A 12792-nucleotide genomic window follows, 5' to 3' on the forward strand; every position below is an offset into this window, starting at 1 on the left:
ACCCACTGCTACATCGCCTATCACCGTACTACCTATCAGAGTATACAAGGTTCCATATTTTTTACCCTTCATAACAACTAAAGAGCCATTAACAATATTTAGGACTCCACCTTCGCCCACAAACTTGTGGCCTTTGGAATCTAAGGTACCAAGAGAAATAAGACTTTTTTTTAGCTCAAGAACATGTCTCACATCGGTTAAAGTCCTCACTACACCATCATACATCTTGACCCGTATAGTTCCAATTCCTACCGTCTTACAAGCAACGTCATTACCCATTAAAACGGAACCACCATCAATGCTCTCATAAGAAGTAAACCACTTTCTATTCGGCACATATGATAGGAACATCGGAATCAAGAATCCACTTTTCGGTCATATAGTCTTGTGTGGACACACGAGTGAACTCATCCCTCTTTGAGCACGAAGAATAATTTGCCTCAATTTTTGCCTTACCTTTCTCCCGACCATCTCTCTTGTTCTCTTTCTTGGGTGAGGGACAATTACTTGCATAATGTCCCTTTTCATTGCAATTGTAGCAGATTGTACATATTTTAAAGGCTTCTTTGACTTGGACCTAGAATTCTCATTACTTGAATAATTCTCGTTTTCATACGAATTTCCTCTTGCCACTAGCCCCCCGACTGCATCAATGCTATTTTCTACACGTGTCTTCTTCATCAACTCATAAGAAAGAAGTGCACTTTGAACTTCGTCAAGATCGACGACTTCTCTCGTTCATGAATGTAGTCATTAAATGCTCATAGCTTTCTGGCAAGGAGAATATTAAACATGCCGCTTGATCCTCATCATCCATCTTCATACCAACATTCAAATAATCCGCTAGACGTCGACGGAACTCACTAACGTGCTCTTGCATCGTTGAACCATCGACCATCATGTACCGATAAAGACGCTTCTTAAGGTACATCTTGTTCGTCATGCTCTTGGTCATATACATAGACTCTAGTTTGAGCCAAATACCGGCAGCGATATTTTCTCCCATCACACTATACATAACCTGTAATGATGCAAGGTTTATGGGTGGATTAATCTTTATTACTATTGATATTAGTTGTTAATATAATATTAATTTATTTGGAGTGTTAGTTTTGGTTAGGTATATATATATATTATATTTTAATAAAGTGTTAGTATAGAAAAAGGTTTTTTTTTTAAAGTAGAAAGAAGGGAGGGCTTATTTGCTTAAGTCGAAACAAAGGGAGGGCTTTATAATAAATATGTTATTTGTTTAAGAGCGGTAGTAGATAAACATAAAACCTTTTACAGAAACAAAGTTTTTTTTTGTTTTAAAAGAAAGCGATTTCGATATTCAAAGAAAGCTTGCGTTTTCAAACAAAATTTAGAGGGGTTTTGTTTTGAAATGATTGAATTAAGTTCTCTAGGTGATTAGGGTGGTTTTGGTATTGATTTGGGTGACGAATTTAAAGCTTTTAAGTGGTAAGTTTGCTGATTTTCCGTCATCTTTGCTTCTTCTTCTTTTCTTATCATCTAGAATCGTATTTTGAGTAGAATTTATGATTTAAACACTACCCTATCATTATACTATGAGAACCATACAATATTCTTTAGTTGTTAAGTGTTTAGACATGATTTTTCATGGGTTTTTGTTAGCTATTTGAAGAAACACGAATTTGAAGCTGAGTAGTTGTAATTTTCATTGTGTTAGTTGATTATATTGAATGGAGGATATGAACAGTAACAATAGAGTGTATTTCGATTGTCGTCGATGAATTTTAAATCATGTAGAGTGTAGTAGTGTTTGGTATTACGGTTAGAAACTAGAGAATTCTTGTAAGTTTAGAGTATGACTTAATGATTAATATTAGTTACCAATATTTATTTCAGTGATTTGGAATGGAAGAGAACTAGTGGTTGCGAGTTAACCGAGGCTTGGGTTTTGGTTGCGAGTAGAAGGTAGGTGGATATTACTTCTCTTAGTCATTTATGAAAATATATATTGTATGATATTTTGATGTGATGCATGTGATTGTTTGGCTGTGTTGTAGAATGATTGGTTATATATGGTATTGGTTTTAGAGATGGAAGTTAGTTGATAGTGTAGCTTGCTATATTTTTGAGTTATCGGTTATGATTACAGGATTGAAGAATGGTAAGTATTGATTAAGGGTGTAAGTAATTTAAATTAGCCGCGGGCTTGTCGTTTTAATAGGCCGCGGGCCATTGTCGTTTAAATTGGCCGCGGGCCATTGTCATTTAAATTGGCCGCGGGCTTTGTCATTTAAATTAGCCGCGGGCTTGTCGTTTAAATAGGTCGTGGGCCATAGTTTATTCTAAATACTTGTATATCGATACTCTGGGATGTTTGGAAGAGGGTTGGTTGCGATTCCTTATATATAATTCTTTGTATTCGTCCGGCAACAAAGAATTATATTGGATGGTTAAGGAATACATCTCTTAGCGGTTATGGGGTTTCTAATAGATGAAAACATTCTTAACATAATCTGGGAAATCCCACATACTTTTCTGGGCATCCATTTATCTCTGTAGATTAATTAGAATGTGGTTTGATTTGTGGAATGTACTCAGGTTGTGGTAGATATTGCTATGAAGGTTAAATTGGTTATTTAAATGTTTAAGCTTATACTAGAATATTATATATATGCGTGAAATGTTTTTATGATGATTAATAGCAGTTGTATCTTCTTACTGGACTTTTGTTCACCCCCTATCTCCCTTTTAGGATATAATTGTCGAAGATGTCAGTACGAGTTTAGTGGAGTATGTAGAGCAGCACGAGGAGTAGAAGCTTTGGAGTGAAGCTGTTTATAGTTAACCTTTTATTTCCCTGTATGTATATGTTGTAGTGTAGTCAATACTTTATCTTTTGGAAGGTGTTGTGTATATGTTTTGATGGGGTTGTATATATTTAGGTTGCGTTGTATATAGATATGTTTTGGTTTTCAAACTATGTAAAGTTATATAACTTGGAAGGGTTGATATATGTATATTAGGTTATTTTGATTTTTTTTTAGGTTATGACAGGTTTAGGTATATGATATGTTGAATATACAAAGGAAACTCTGCCGGATTTTTTGTAGAAAAAAATATATGATGGTTTATTTAAATTTTAATGTTGAAAGTAATCTTATTAACGCATCGTAATCTTTATTGATTTTGGGGTGTTACAGAATAGTATCAGAGCCTAGTTATTAGAATCCTTTGGGCTTGAGTTTAATCGATTGAAAAAAAAAATCTATAAAGATTGTTAAAATAATATTTTTTTTTAAAGAAGTTAATATGATAAAAGTATGCTTGTTTGAATTTGTTTGTGCATTATAATAGGTGTGCTTGTGTGAATTACTTTGTGTAGCATTTTGTTAGTTTATATGTTTTGTTTTGAAGGTACACGATGAGTAATTCACAAGGGCGAGGGGGCATGAAGGAGATTCATCCAATCAGAGTCCCGAGGGCACAATGGAGAGAATCTTACAGGTAATGGGTGAAATGAGAGATAATCAAACTCGATGATGGGACGAATTCTTTGGGATTGAGATGCAACAAAATGAATCTCAAGTTCAGGGTTGGGAGTACGACCAATCCTTCATGAACAGAGAGCTGCCCAAGTTCCGCCTATATTTCCACCTCTGTTGTGCATCGAGCGATGGCACGTATGACTCCTTATCAAGGGCAAACTGGAGCCTTACTCCAAGATTTTAGGAGGATGCATGCACCATCATTTAAAGGGTCACCCGATCTGAACAAGATGAGGAATGGTTGATTCAAACAGAGAAAATACTTGAAGCAATGGAGTGTAATGAAACTCGAGAAAGTGACATTGGCTTCTTTCATGCTTGAAGTTGGCCAGGACATTGGTGGAGATCTAGAAAGAATATTGAGGTGAAGTTCCTATGGCTTGGGATAAATTCCAACAGATTTTCCTTGAACAAGTATGTACCGGAGAGTGCTCGAGACAAAAACATATGGAGTTCATGAGTTTGGTTCAAGGGAACAAGACAGTTGAATCAAGATGAGGCGATTTCACTTTCGGTTGTCACGTTATGCTCCGGACTTGATAGCTACTTGAAGTACAAAAGGCTAAGAAGTATGTGAGAGGCCTTAAGAAGTTTCTAAGGGACCGGATGGCGAGGCTTTGAGATAACCAGGTTATGCAGATTCGTTAATAGAGCACAAAGGATAGAGAGAGGATGAAGACATACTGATTGTCCAAGTTCCAAACGGGTCCAAGTCAAACCGCAACACAACAAGTTTCGAGTGGATATGATCCATCAAAGCGACCAAGAATGTTAACTATGGATCCTAGGCGCAGCAAGTGTATAGGCCGTATAACAACCTTTCCAAGGTAGGTTTCGGATGACTCCACTTCAAGGTCGCAAGCACAAAGGCCTACAAAGTCGGGTTCCACCTTTTAGACCACAAAGGGCGATCGGCAGGTTCAAGACTTTCCACGACCACGGTTTCCGTCTCTTCCACCAAAGACTACCCCGTCCCAACGCAGCAGAGTCGGGGACGGACTAGTAAACCTTCGGTTACATGTTATGGGTGTGGTGAGACCCGGACACATTCGAGAGATTCGCGCCAAAGGGACCGTGATCGCATGGGGGGGGACTTCGGTTGACTTCGTGGTCGAAAGTGTACTCATTAACTCAGCTGATGCACGTGCTTTCGATGATGTCATAGAAGGTACGGTGCTCCTTTTAGTACTTTGGTGCATGTTCTTATTGATTCGGATCTACTCATTCTTTTATTTTTCTTCACGATCGTGAAATGCACTAGAGTTAATACCTTTTGATCTTTGGGAAAGCGTTATTATTGTCGACTCCTTTGGGAACTAGAAGGTTTCCTTTCCAAGTTTGTAAGTCATGCACTATTATGGTAGATAATCATGAGATGAATGTAGATTTGACTGTGCTAGAATTGCACGACTTTGATGTCATATTAGGCATGGATTGGTTGTCCGCACACATCATGCACATGTTGATTGTTTCTCAAAGACGGTTAGGTTCCATATTCGGGGCAACTTTGTTTTCAAGTTTATGGGTAGTAAGTTCTTTTCAGTGGTCTCTATTCTAACGGAAGGGTGAAACGGAAGAGACAATATTCCTTGATGGCTAGTATGGGGAAGAGAAAAATGAGGCACCACGGTGCATAACGATTCCTATTGTTTGTCGGTTTGCGATGTATTTCTCAAGAAGACTTGCTGGATTACCTCCACATGAGAGCGATAGACTTTGCTATCGATCTTATACCACAATCGCTCCTATTAATATGTCTCCTTACCGTATGGCTCCTGTTGAGTTAAAAGAAGTGAAGGCTCAGGTTGATGATTTGTTGAGTAAAGGTTTTATCCGCAATAACACATCTCCATGGGGTGCTCCTGTTTTGTTTGTTAAAAAGAAAGATGGATCGATGAGAATGTGTGTTGATTTCAGGAGGTTAAATCTTGTAACCATAAAGAATAAATATCCTCTCCCACGTATAGAAGATTTGTTTGATTAGTTGAAAGGTGCCCGGTTCTTTTCCAAGATTGATCTACAAAATGGATTTCACCAATTAAGGGTTAGAGAAGGAGATATATCAAAGACAGCTTTCAAGACTCGGTACGGTCACTTTGAGTATCTTGTTATGCCTTTTGGTTTAACCAATGCTCCTGCGGCATTTATGGATTTGATGAATGGTATTTTTCAGAAGCATTTAGATGATTTTGGCATAGTCTTCATAGATGATATTTTGATTTACTCTCGCACACGTGAGGAGCATGACAAACATCTAGAGATCACACTTCAGATTTTGAGAGAGCACAAGTTATATGGGAAATTAAGCAAATGTGAGTTTTGGTTGAGCGAAGTCAAGTTCCTTGGGCATGTGGTTTCTGGGGATGGTATATCTCTTGATCCTTCTAAGGTAGAAGCAGTCATTGATTGGCCTAGACCGACGATAGTAACAGGGATTAGAAGTTTCTTGGGGCTTGCTGGTTATTATCGTAGATTTGTTGAAGGATTTTCCACTATTTCGGGACCACTGACACGGCTTACTCAGAAAAATGAGCCTTTTATCTGGACTGATGAGTGTGAGCAAGCATTTGAAAAGCTAAAGATTAGATTAACCACAGCACCAGTACTGATAGTGCCGAGTTCCGAAGACAGTTATGTAGTCTATAGTGATGCTTCTGGGAAAGGATTGGGATGTGTATTAATGCATAATGGTCGAGTGGTTGCTTATGGATCCCGACAATTGAAGAACCACGAGAAGAATTACCCGACTCATGATCTGGAATTGGCCGCCATTGTATTTGCTTTGAAGATATGGAGACATTACCTATATGGGGAGAGCTTTGAAGTCTATTCTGATCACAAGAGTTTGAAATATTTGTTTTCTCAAAAAGACTTGAATATGCGACAAACACGATGGACTGAGTTCCTTAAGGATTATGATTATATATTGCATTATCATCCTGGTAAGGCAAATGTAGTGGCTGATGCACTAAGTCGTAGAGGTGGATCTGTTCTAGCAAAATTGAAGGTGTGGGAAATGCTTGAAAGCATCACGACTTACAACTTTGTTAATCCTACAGCTGATGATACAATTTATGTGGCACAAATGAGAATCCAACCCACCTTGACTCAAAGAATTATGGATGTGCAAGTAACAAGTCCGGATTTTGTGGAGTTTAGTCAGAAAGCTTCTAGTGTTGATATACCTGACTGGGCATTCCATAGTGATGGTAGTTTACGTTTCAGAAATCTAATTTGGGTGCCTAATGATGTTCACTTGAGAACTGATATTATGGATGAAGCACACAAAACCAGATACACTATCCATCCTGGGGGTACAAAAATGCACAAAGACCTTCGTAGGCATTTCTGGTGGCCGGGAATGAAAAGAGAAATAGCGGAATATATTAGTAGATGTTTAGTTTGCCAACAGGTTAAAGCTGAGCATCAACGACCAGCAGGGCTTCTACAACCGCTTCCTATTGCCGAATGGAAATGGGAATGTATTTCCATGGATTTTGTTACAGGTTTGCCGAAGACCAAGAAGGGCCATGATTCTATTTGGGTAGTTGTGGATAGGTTAACAAAGGCAGCACACTTTCTACCTACTAGGGTTGATTTCTCACTTGATAAACTCAGTGCATTGTATGTTCAGGAGATTGTGAGACTACATGGTGTCCCTTTGTCAATCAGGGGTCCGATAGGGATCCAAAATTTACTTCACGGTTTTGGATTAGTCTACATAAAGCTCTTGGCACAAGACTGGATTTCAGTACTGCCTATCATCCACAAACAGATGGGCAATCTGAACGGGTTATACAGATACTTGAGGATATGTTGCGGTTGTGTGTACTTGATTTTGGGGGTAACTGGGAAGAACACCGCCACTTGTAGAGTTTGCTTATAATAATAGCTTTCAGGCTAGTATAGGCATGGCACCTTTTGAAGCATTGTATGGAAGACCGTGCAGATCTCCTATTTGTTGGACTGAGGATAATGTTTCGGTTGGGCCGGATTTGATACAAGAAACCACAGAGAAAGTAAAGCTGATAATGGATCGTTTGCGAGTTGCACATAGTAGGCAGAAAAGCTACGCAGATAATCGAAGGCGTCCATTGAGTTTTGAGGTTGGCGACTTCGTTTTTCTTAAAGTTTCACCTCGCAGGGGAATTTTCAGATTTGGCATGAAAGGGAAACTAGCACCAAGGTTTGTGGGGCCATTTCCTATCATTCAGAAAGTTGGGACAGTAGCTTATCGTTTGGAATTGCCGAGTCAACTTCAAAAAGTACACAATGTTTTTCATGTATCCATGCTTCGAAAGTATTATCCGGATCCTTCACATGTGATAGACTGGGAGTCCTTGCATTTAGAAACAGATGTTTCCTATGAAGAAGGGCCAGTACAAGTGCTTGACCGTAGAGAAAAGATATTACGTTCCCGGGTTATTCCTTTGATGAAAATCTTGTGGAGGCACCATAATGTTGAAGAAGCCACTTGGGAAAAAGAAGCAGATATGCAGGCACAATATCCGGAACTTTTCGCTAATGAGGTAGGTTGGAAATTTCGAGGACGAAATTCTATAAGTTGGGGAGAATGTAATGATGCAAGGTTTATGGGTGGATTAATCTTTATTACTATTGATATTAGTTGTTAATATAATATTAATTTATTTGGTGTGTTAGCTTTGGTTAGGTATATATATATATTATTTTTAATAAAGTGTTAGTATAGAAAAAGGTTTTTTTTTTAAAGTAGAAAGAAGGGAGGGCTTTATAATAAATATGTTATTTGTTTAAGAGTGTTAGTAGATAAACATAAAACCTTTTACAGAAACAAAGTTTTTTTTTGTTTTAAAAGAAAGCGATTTCGATATTCAAAGAAAGCTTGCGTTTTCAAACAAAATTTAGAGGGGTTTTGTTTTGAAATGATTGAATTAAGTTCTCTAGGTGATTAGGGTGGTTTTGGTATTGATTTGGGTGACGAATTTAAAGCTTTTAAGTGGTAAGTTTGTTGATTTTCCGTCATCTTTGCTTCTTCTTCTTTTCTTATCATCTAGAATCGTATTTTGAGTAGAATTTATGATTTAAACACTACCCTATCATTATACTATGAGAACCATACAATATTCTTTAGTTGTTAAGTGTTTAGACATGATTTTTCATGGGTTTTTGTTAGCTATTTGAAGAAACACGAATTTGAAGCTGAGTAGTTGTAATTTTCATTGTGTTAGTTGATTATATTGAATGGAGGATATGAACAATAACAATAGAGTGTATTTCGATTGTCGTCGATGAATTTTAAATCATGTAGAGTGTAGTAGTGTTTGGTATTACGGTTAGAAACTAGAGAATTCTTGTAAGTTTAGAGTATGACTTAATGATTAATATTAGTTACCAATATTTATTTCAGTGATTTGGAATGGAAGAGAACTAGTGGTTGCGAGTTAACCGAGGCTTGGGTTTCGGTTGCGAGTAGAAGGTAGGTGGATATTACTTCTCTTAGTCATTTATGAAAATATATATTGTATGATATTTTGATGTGATGCGTGTGATTGTTTGGCTGTGTTGTAGAATGATTGGTTATATATGGTATTGGTTTTAGAGATGGAAGTTAGTTGATAGTGTAGCTTGCTATATTTTTGAGTTATCGGTTATGATTACAGGATTGAAGAATGGTAAGTATTGATTAAGGGTGTAAGTAATTTAAATTAGCCGCGGGCTTGTCGTATTAATAGGCCGCGGGCCATTGTCATTTAAATTGGTCGCGGGCTTTGTCATTTAAATTAGCCGCGGGCTTGTCGTTTAAATAGGTCGTGGGCCATAGTTTATTCTAAATACTTGTATATCGATACTCTGGGATGTTTGGAAGAGGGTTGGTTACGATTCCTTATATATAATTCTTTGTATTCGTCCGGCAACAAAGAATTATATTGGATGGTTAAGGAATACATCTCTTAGCGGTTATGGGGTTTCTAATAGATGAAAACATTCTTAACGTAATCCGGGAAATCCCACATACTTTTCGGGCATCCATTTATCTCTAGATTAATTAGAATGTGGTTTGATTTGTGGAATGTACTCAGGTTGTGGTAGATATTGCTATGAAGGTTAAATTGGTTATTTAAATGTTTAAGCTTATACTAGAATATTATATATATGCGTGAAATGTTTTTATGATGATTAATAGTAGTTGTATCTTCCTACTGGACTTTTGTTCCCCCCCCTATCTCCCTTTTTCAGATATAATTGTCGAAGATGTCAGTACGAGTTTAGTGGAGTATGTAGAGCAGCACGAGGAGTAGAAGCTTTGGAGTGAAGCTGTTTATAGTTAACCTTTTATTTTCCTGTATGTATATGTTGTAGTGTAGTCAATACTTTATCTTTTGGAAGGTGTTGTGTATATGTTTTGATGAGGGTTGTATATATTTAGGTTGCGTTGTATATAGATATGTTTTGGTTTTCAAACTATGTAAAGTTATATAACTTGGAAGGGTTGATATATGTATATTAGGTTATTTTGATTTTTTTTCAGGTTACGACAGGTTTAGGTATATGATATGTTGAATATACAAAGGAAACTCTGCCGGATTTTTTGTAGAAAAAAATATATGATGGTTTATTTAAATTTTAATGTTGAAAGTAATCTTATTAACGCCTCGTAATCTTTATTGATTTTGGGGTGTTACATAACCTCATTAGCAAGACATAAACGGATTGATGAACAAGCTTGAAGATCGAACTCTTCCCAATCATCATTACTCATACTCGCCGCCTTAGATTTAATCCCCTTTAAAGCCTTGTGCAAACCTTGTTGGATGAAGATGTCTTTTACTTGGACTTGCCAAATCCCAAAGTTATTCTTCCCATTAAACTTCTCTACTTCAAACCTTGCGTTTGACATCTTGGGAGCCATCTTTCAAGTTACACACAATAACCCAAAAGAAACAGTTTCACCTCGGAATTTAATCGAGGTGAAACTGTTTCTCCAATATTTAATTTTTATCACAATATTTAATTTTTAATATAATATCTTTTTGGATAATTGTCACAATGATTACTGTGATATGTTAAACATCACCATGATTATATAGAAACTGGAGTATATAGTTAGACAACGCCATGTTGTAACAAAGTTTTTATCTTTTCAAACAACTTGTAAACTAAAATTCTGAACAAAAACTCATATCACAAAAAAATAATAATAATAACACATCTTCGGCAAGAGAAAACCCCTAAATTTAATAACAAAATTCCTTCAATCCTACATTCCATTAAATTCCTCAATCAAACCATACAATCCCGAAATTGCGAAACAACAAAGTAACAGATTTCTCAAGTTACGAAGAGAGTTAAGGAAGAAGGAGAGGAGCGTACCTATGGTTTTCGAAAAAGATGTCGTCTACATCTTCAAGTGATAGATCTGGAACCCAAACTTTGAAGAACCGAGAGAAAGTCGAGCTTGAAGAATTTGATCGGGCAGAACTTTAATTATTGACCCTGCCTTTGCCTTTTATTTATTTTCTTCTTAATTTATTTTATTTTCCATCACGGTTTCCAAACGGAAATAATTATTACATAATATTAGTAAAATCAATAATAAATAATCTCAAAAACAAATAAAGATATAGTAACGAATAAGTCAATAGGTAACACTTATGTCCGTTAGGAAGTAGGTAACAATTATATCCGTTACAAATAGAAAAGGGGGGCTGTTAGTAAATGACCCTTATGGTGTAGTGCCCGCATATCCGACTGACGATATTCCTCCAAGACCTTTTCGCGGACAATTTGTGTGGGAAGCCATCCGTCGCCGCCAAGACCTTACAAATTTTGTCAAGAGATGGGAACTTTACTACGGTGAAATGTAGAGACTATGCGCCCATCTTTGTGGAGCCATCCCCTTCCTAGGATTGCATTGTAAGGGGATTTGCAATTCATCGAAAGGAATTCAATGTCGATTGACTTGTCCATTAGCTTGACCGGTAAAGAGACTCTTCCTCTTTGGGGTTGTTGTTGTTCCGGTCAAACCCAATGATTGGATTATTTCTCGCAATAATTAAATTTTTCGATAGTCGCATGTTCTTGTAGCAACTTGCAAAAACGACGCTGACAGAACATCCAGTATCTATCATGATGCGCTGTACTCGCCATAATCCAACGAAAGCTGAGATGACGACAGCATCATAATGAGGATGATGGACGCCAATTAGATCTCTATCACTAAAGCATAAGGGACTAGGCTCTGTAGTTTCTGAACGAATTTCTTCAACAAAATCAATGTTATTCACGTGATAAAATTCACGCAAGAAACCGAACTTAGCTCGTTGTTCACACTTTTGCCTTGATCGTGAAATGTCATTGATTTTGGCATGACCAGCTAGTATGACATTGTGGCCAGTCATTGTTAAATTTTGCTTCACCGTTTTTGAAAGCAAAAACTCGTCTAATTGTCCCTTGTCAACTAGTCTCTGTATTTTTCCCTTGAGGGATCTGCACTCTTCTGTTTCATGACCGAAATCATTGTGGAAGTGACACCAAAGATTTTTGTCACGTTTAAACTTAATGTGTTCAGGTAAGGGCATCGGAGGAAAAAGTAAGTTGCGTCCCTTGATCTTCTCATATATCGCATCATACTTGGCATTTAATGGAGTGAGCTTCATTTCCTCACAAACTGTGTTAACCTTTTCATATTTCTCTTGTTGCCCTTCCGATATGTTTTGCTTATGTTTTCCTTTACCTTCATTTGAGTCTTTACTCCGAAAGTCTTTATCTCTGGAAGCTTTTGATCTAACATCTTCCTCCACATTAATGAACTGTTGCGTTCATGTAAACAAATCGGACTTTGATTGTGGGGGGTCTCATACAAGGGAGTTGTAGATTCTGTTTTTATCAAAATGAACTCCTTCCTTGAATGCATGAATGATCATTACGTCAGGGACATCAGTGACCTCTGCTTGTACTTGACGGAAACGAATTACGAACTTTGTCAGTGCTTCATCCTTTTGCTGCTTGGTGTTAAGCAAGATGTTGACATCCTTAGGGACGGTCCAATTATGCTTAAACCGATCGCGGAACTGGTTTGCTAATTCCCGGAATGACGCTGATAGATTGATTCGGGCAAGCTGGAAAGCCAACGTAGAGCTTCTCCTTTTAACGTAGATGGAAAAAGTTTGCATAAGAGGGGGTCATCTCTGCGCCAGAGAATTAGCCTACTTTTAAACTCCATAATATGATCGTTCGGGTCACCTCCTGCTTCTTTGAACGTAGGAAGTTCTGGTTGTTTGAATCCTTCCCG

General features: G+C 37.4%; 1 long non-coding RNA gene across 1 annotated transcript; it reads left to right on the forward strand.

Annotated features, from left to right (window-relative positions):
- The first annotated feature begins 1085 nt into the window (after positions 1-1085).
- On the forward strand, positions 1086-3508 carry LOC147520779 (uncharacterized). Its single transcript, XR_015212819.1, has 3 exons — positions 1086-1461; positions 1870-1938; positions 3388-3508. It is a non-coding gene; the product is annotated as an uncharacterized LOC147520779 (long non-coding RNA).
- The last annotated feature ends 9284 nt before the right edge of the window (positions 3509-12792 follow it).

The sequence above is a fragment of the Coptis chinensis genome, chromosome 2, assembly GCF_015680905.1.
Source record: "Coptis chinensis isolate HL-2020 chromosome 2, ASM1568090v1, whole genome shotgun sequence".
Lineage (NCBI taxonomy): Eukaryota > Viridiplantae > Streptophyta > Magnoliopsida > Ranunculales > Ranunculaceae > Coptis > Coptis chinensis.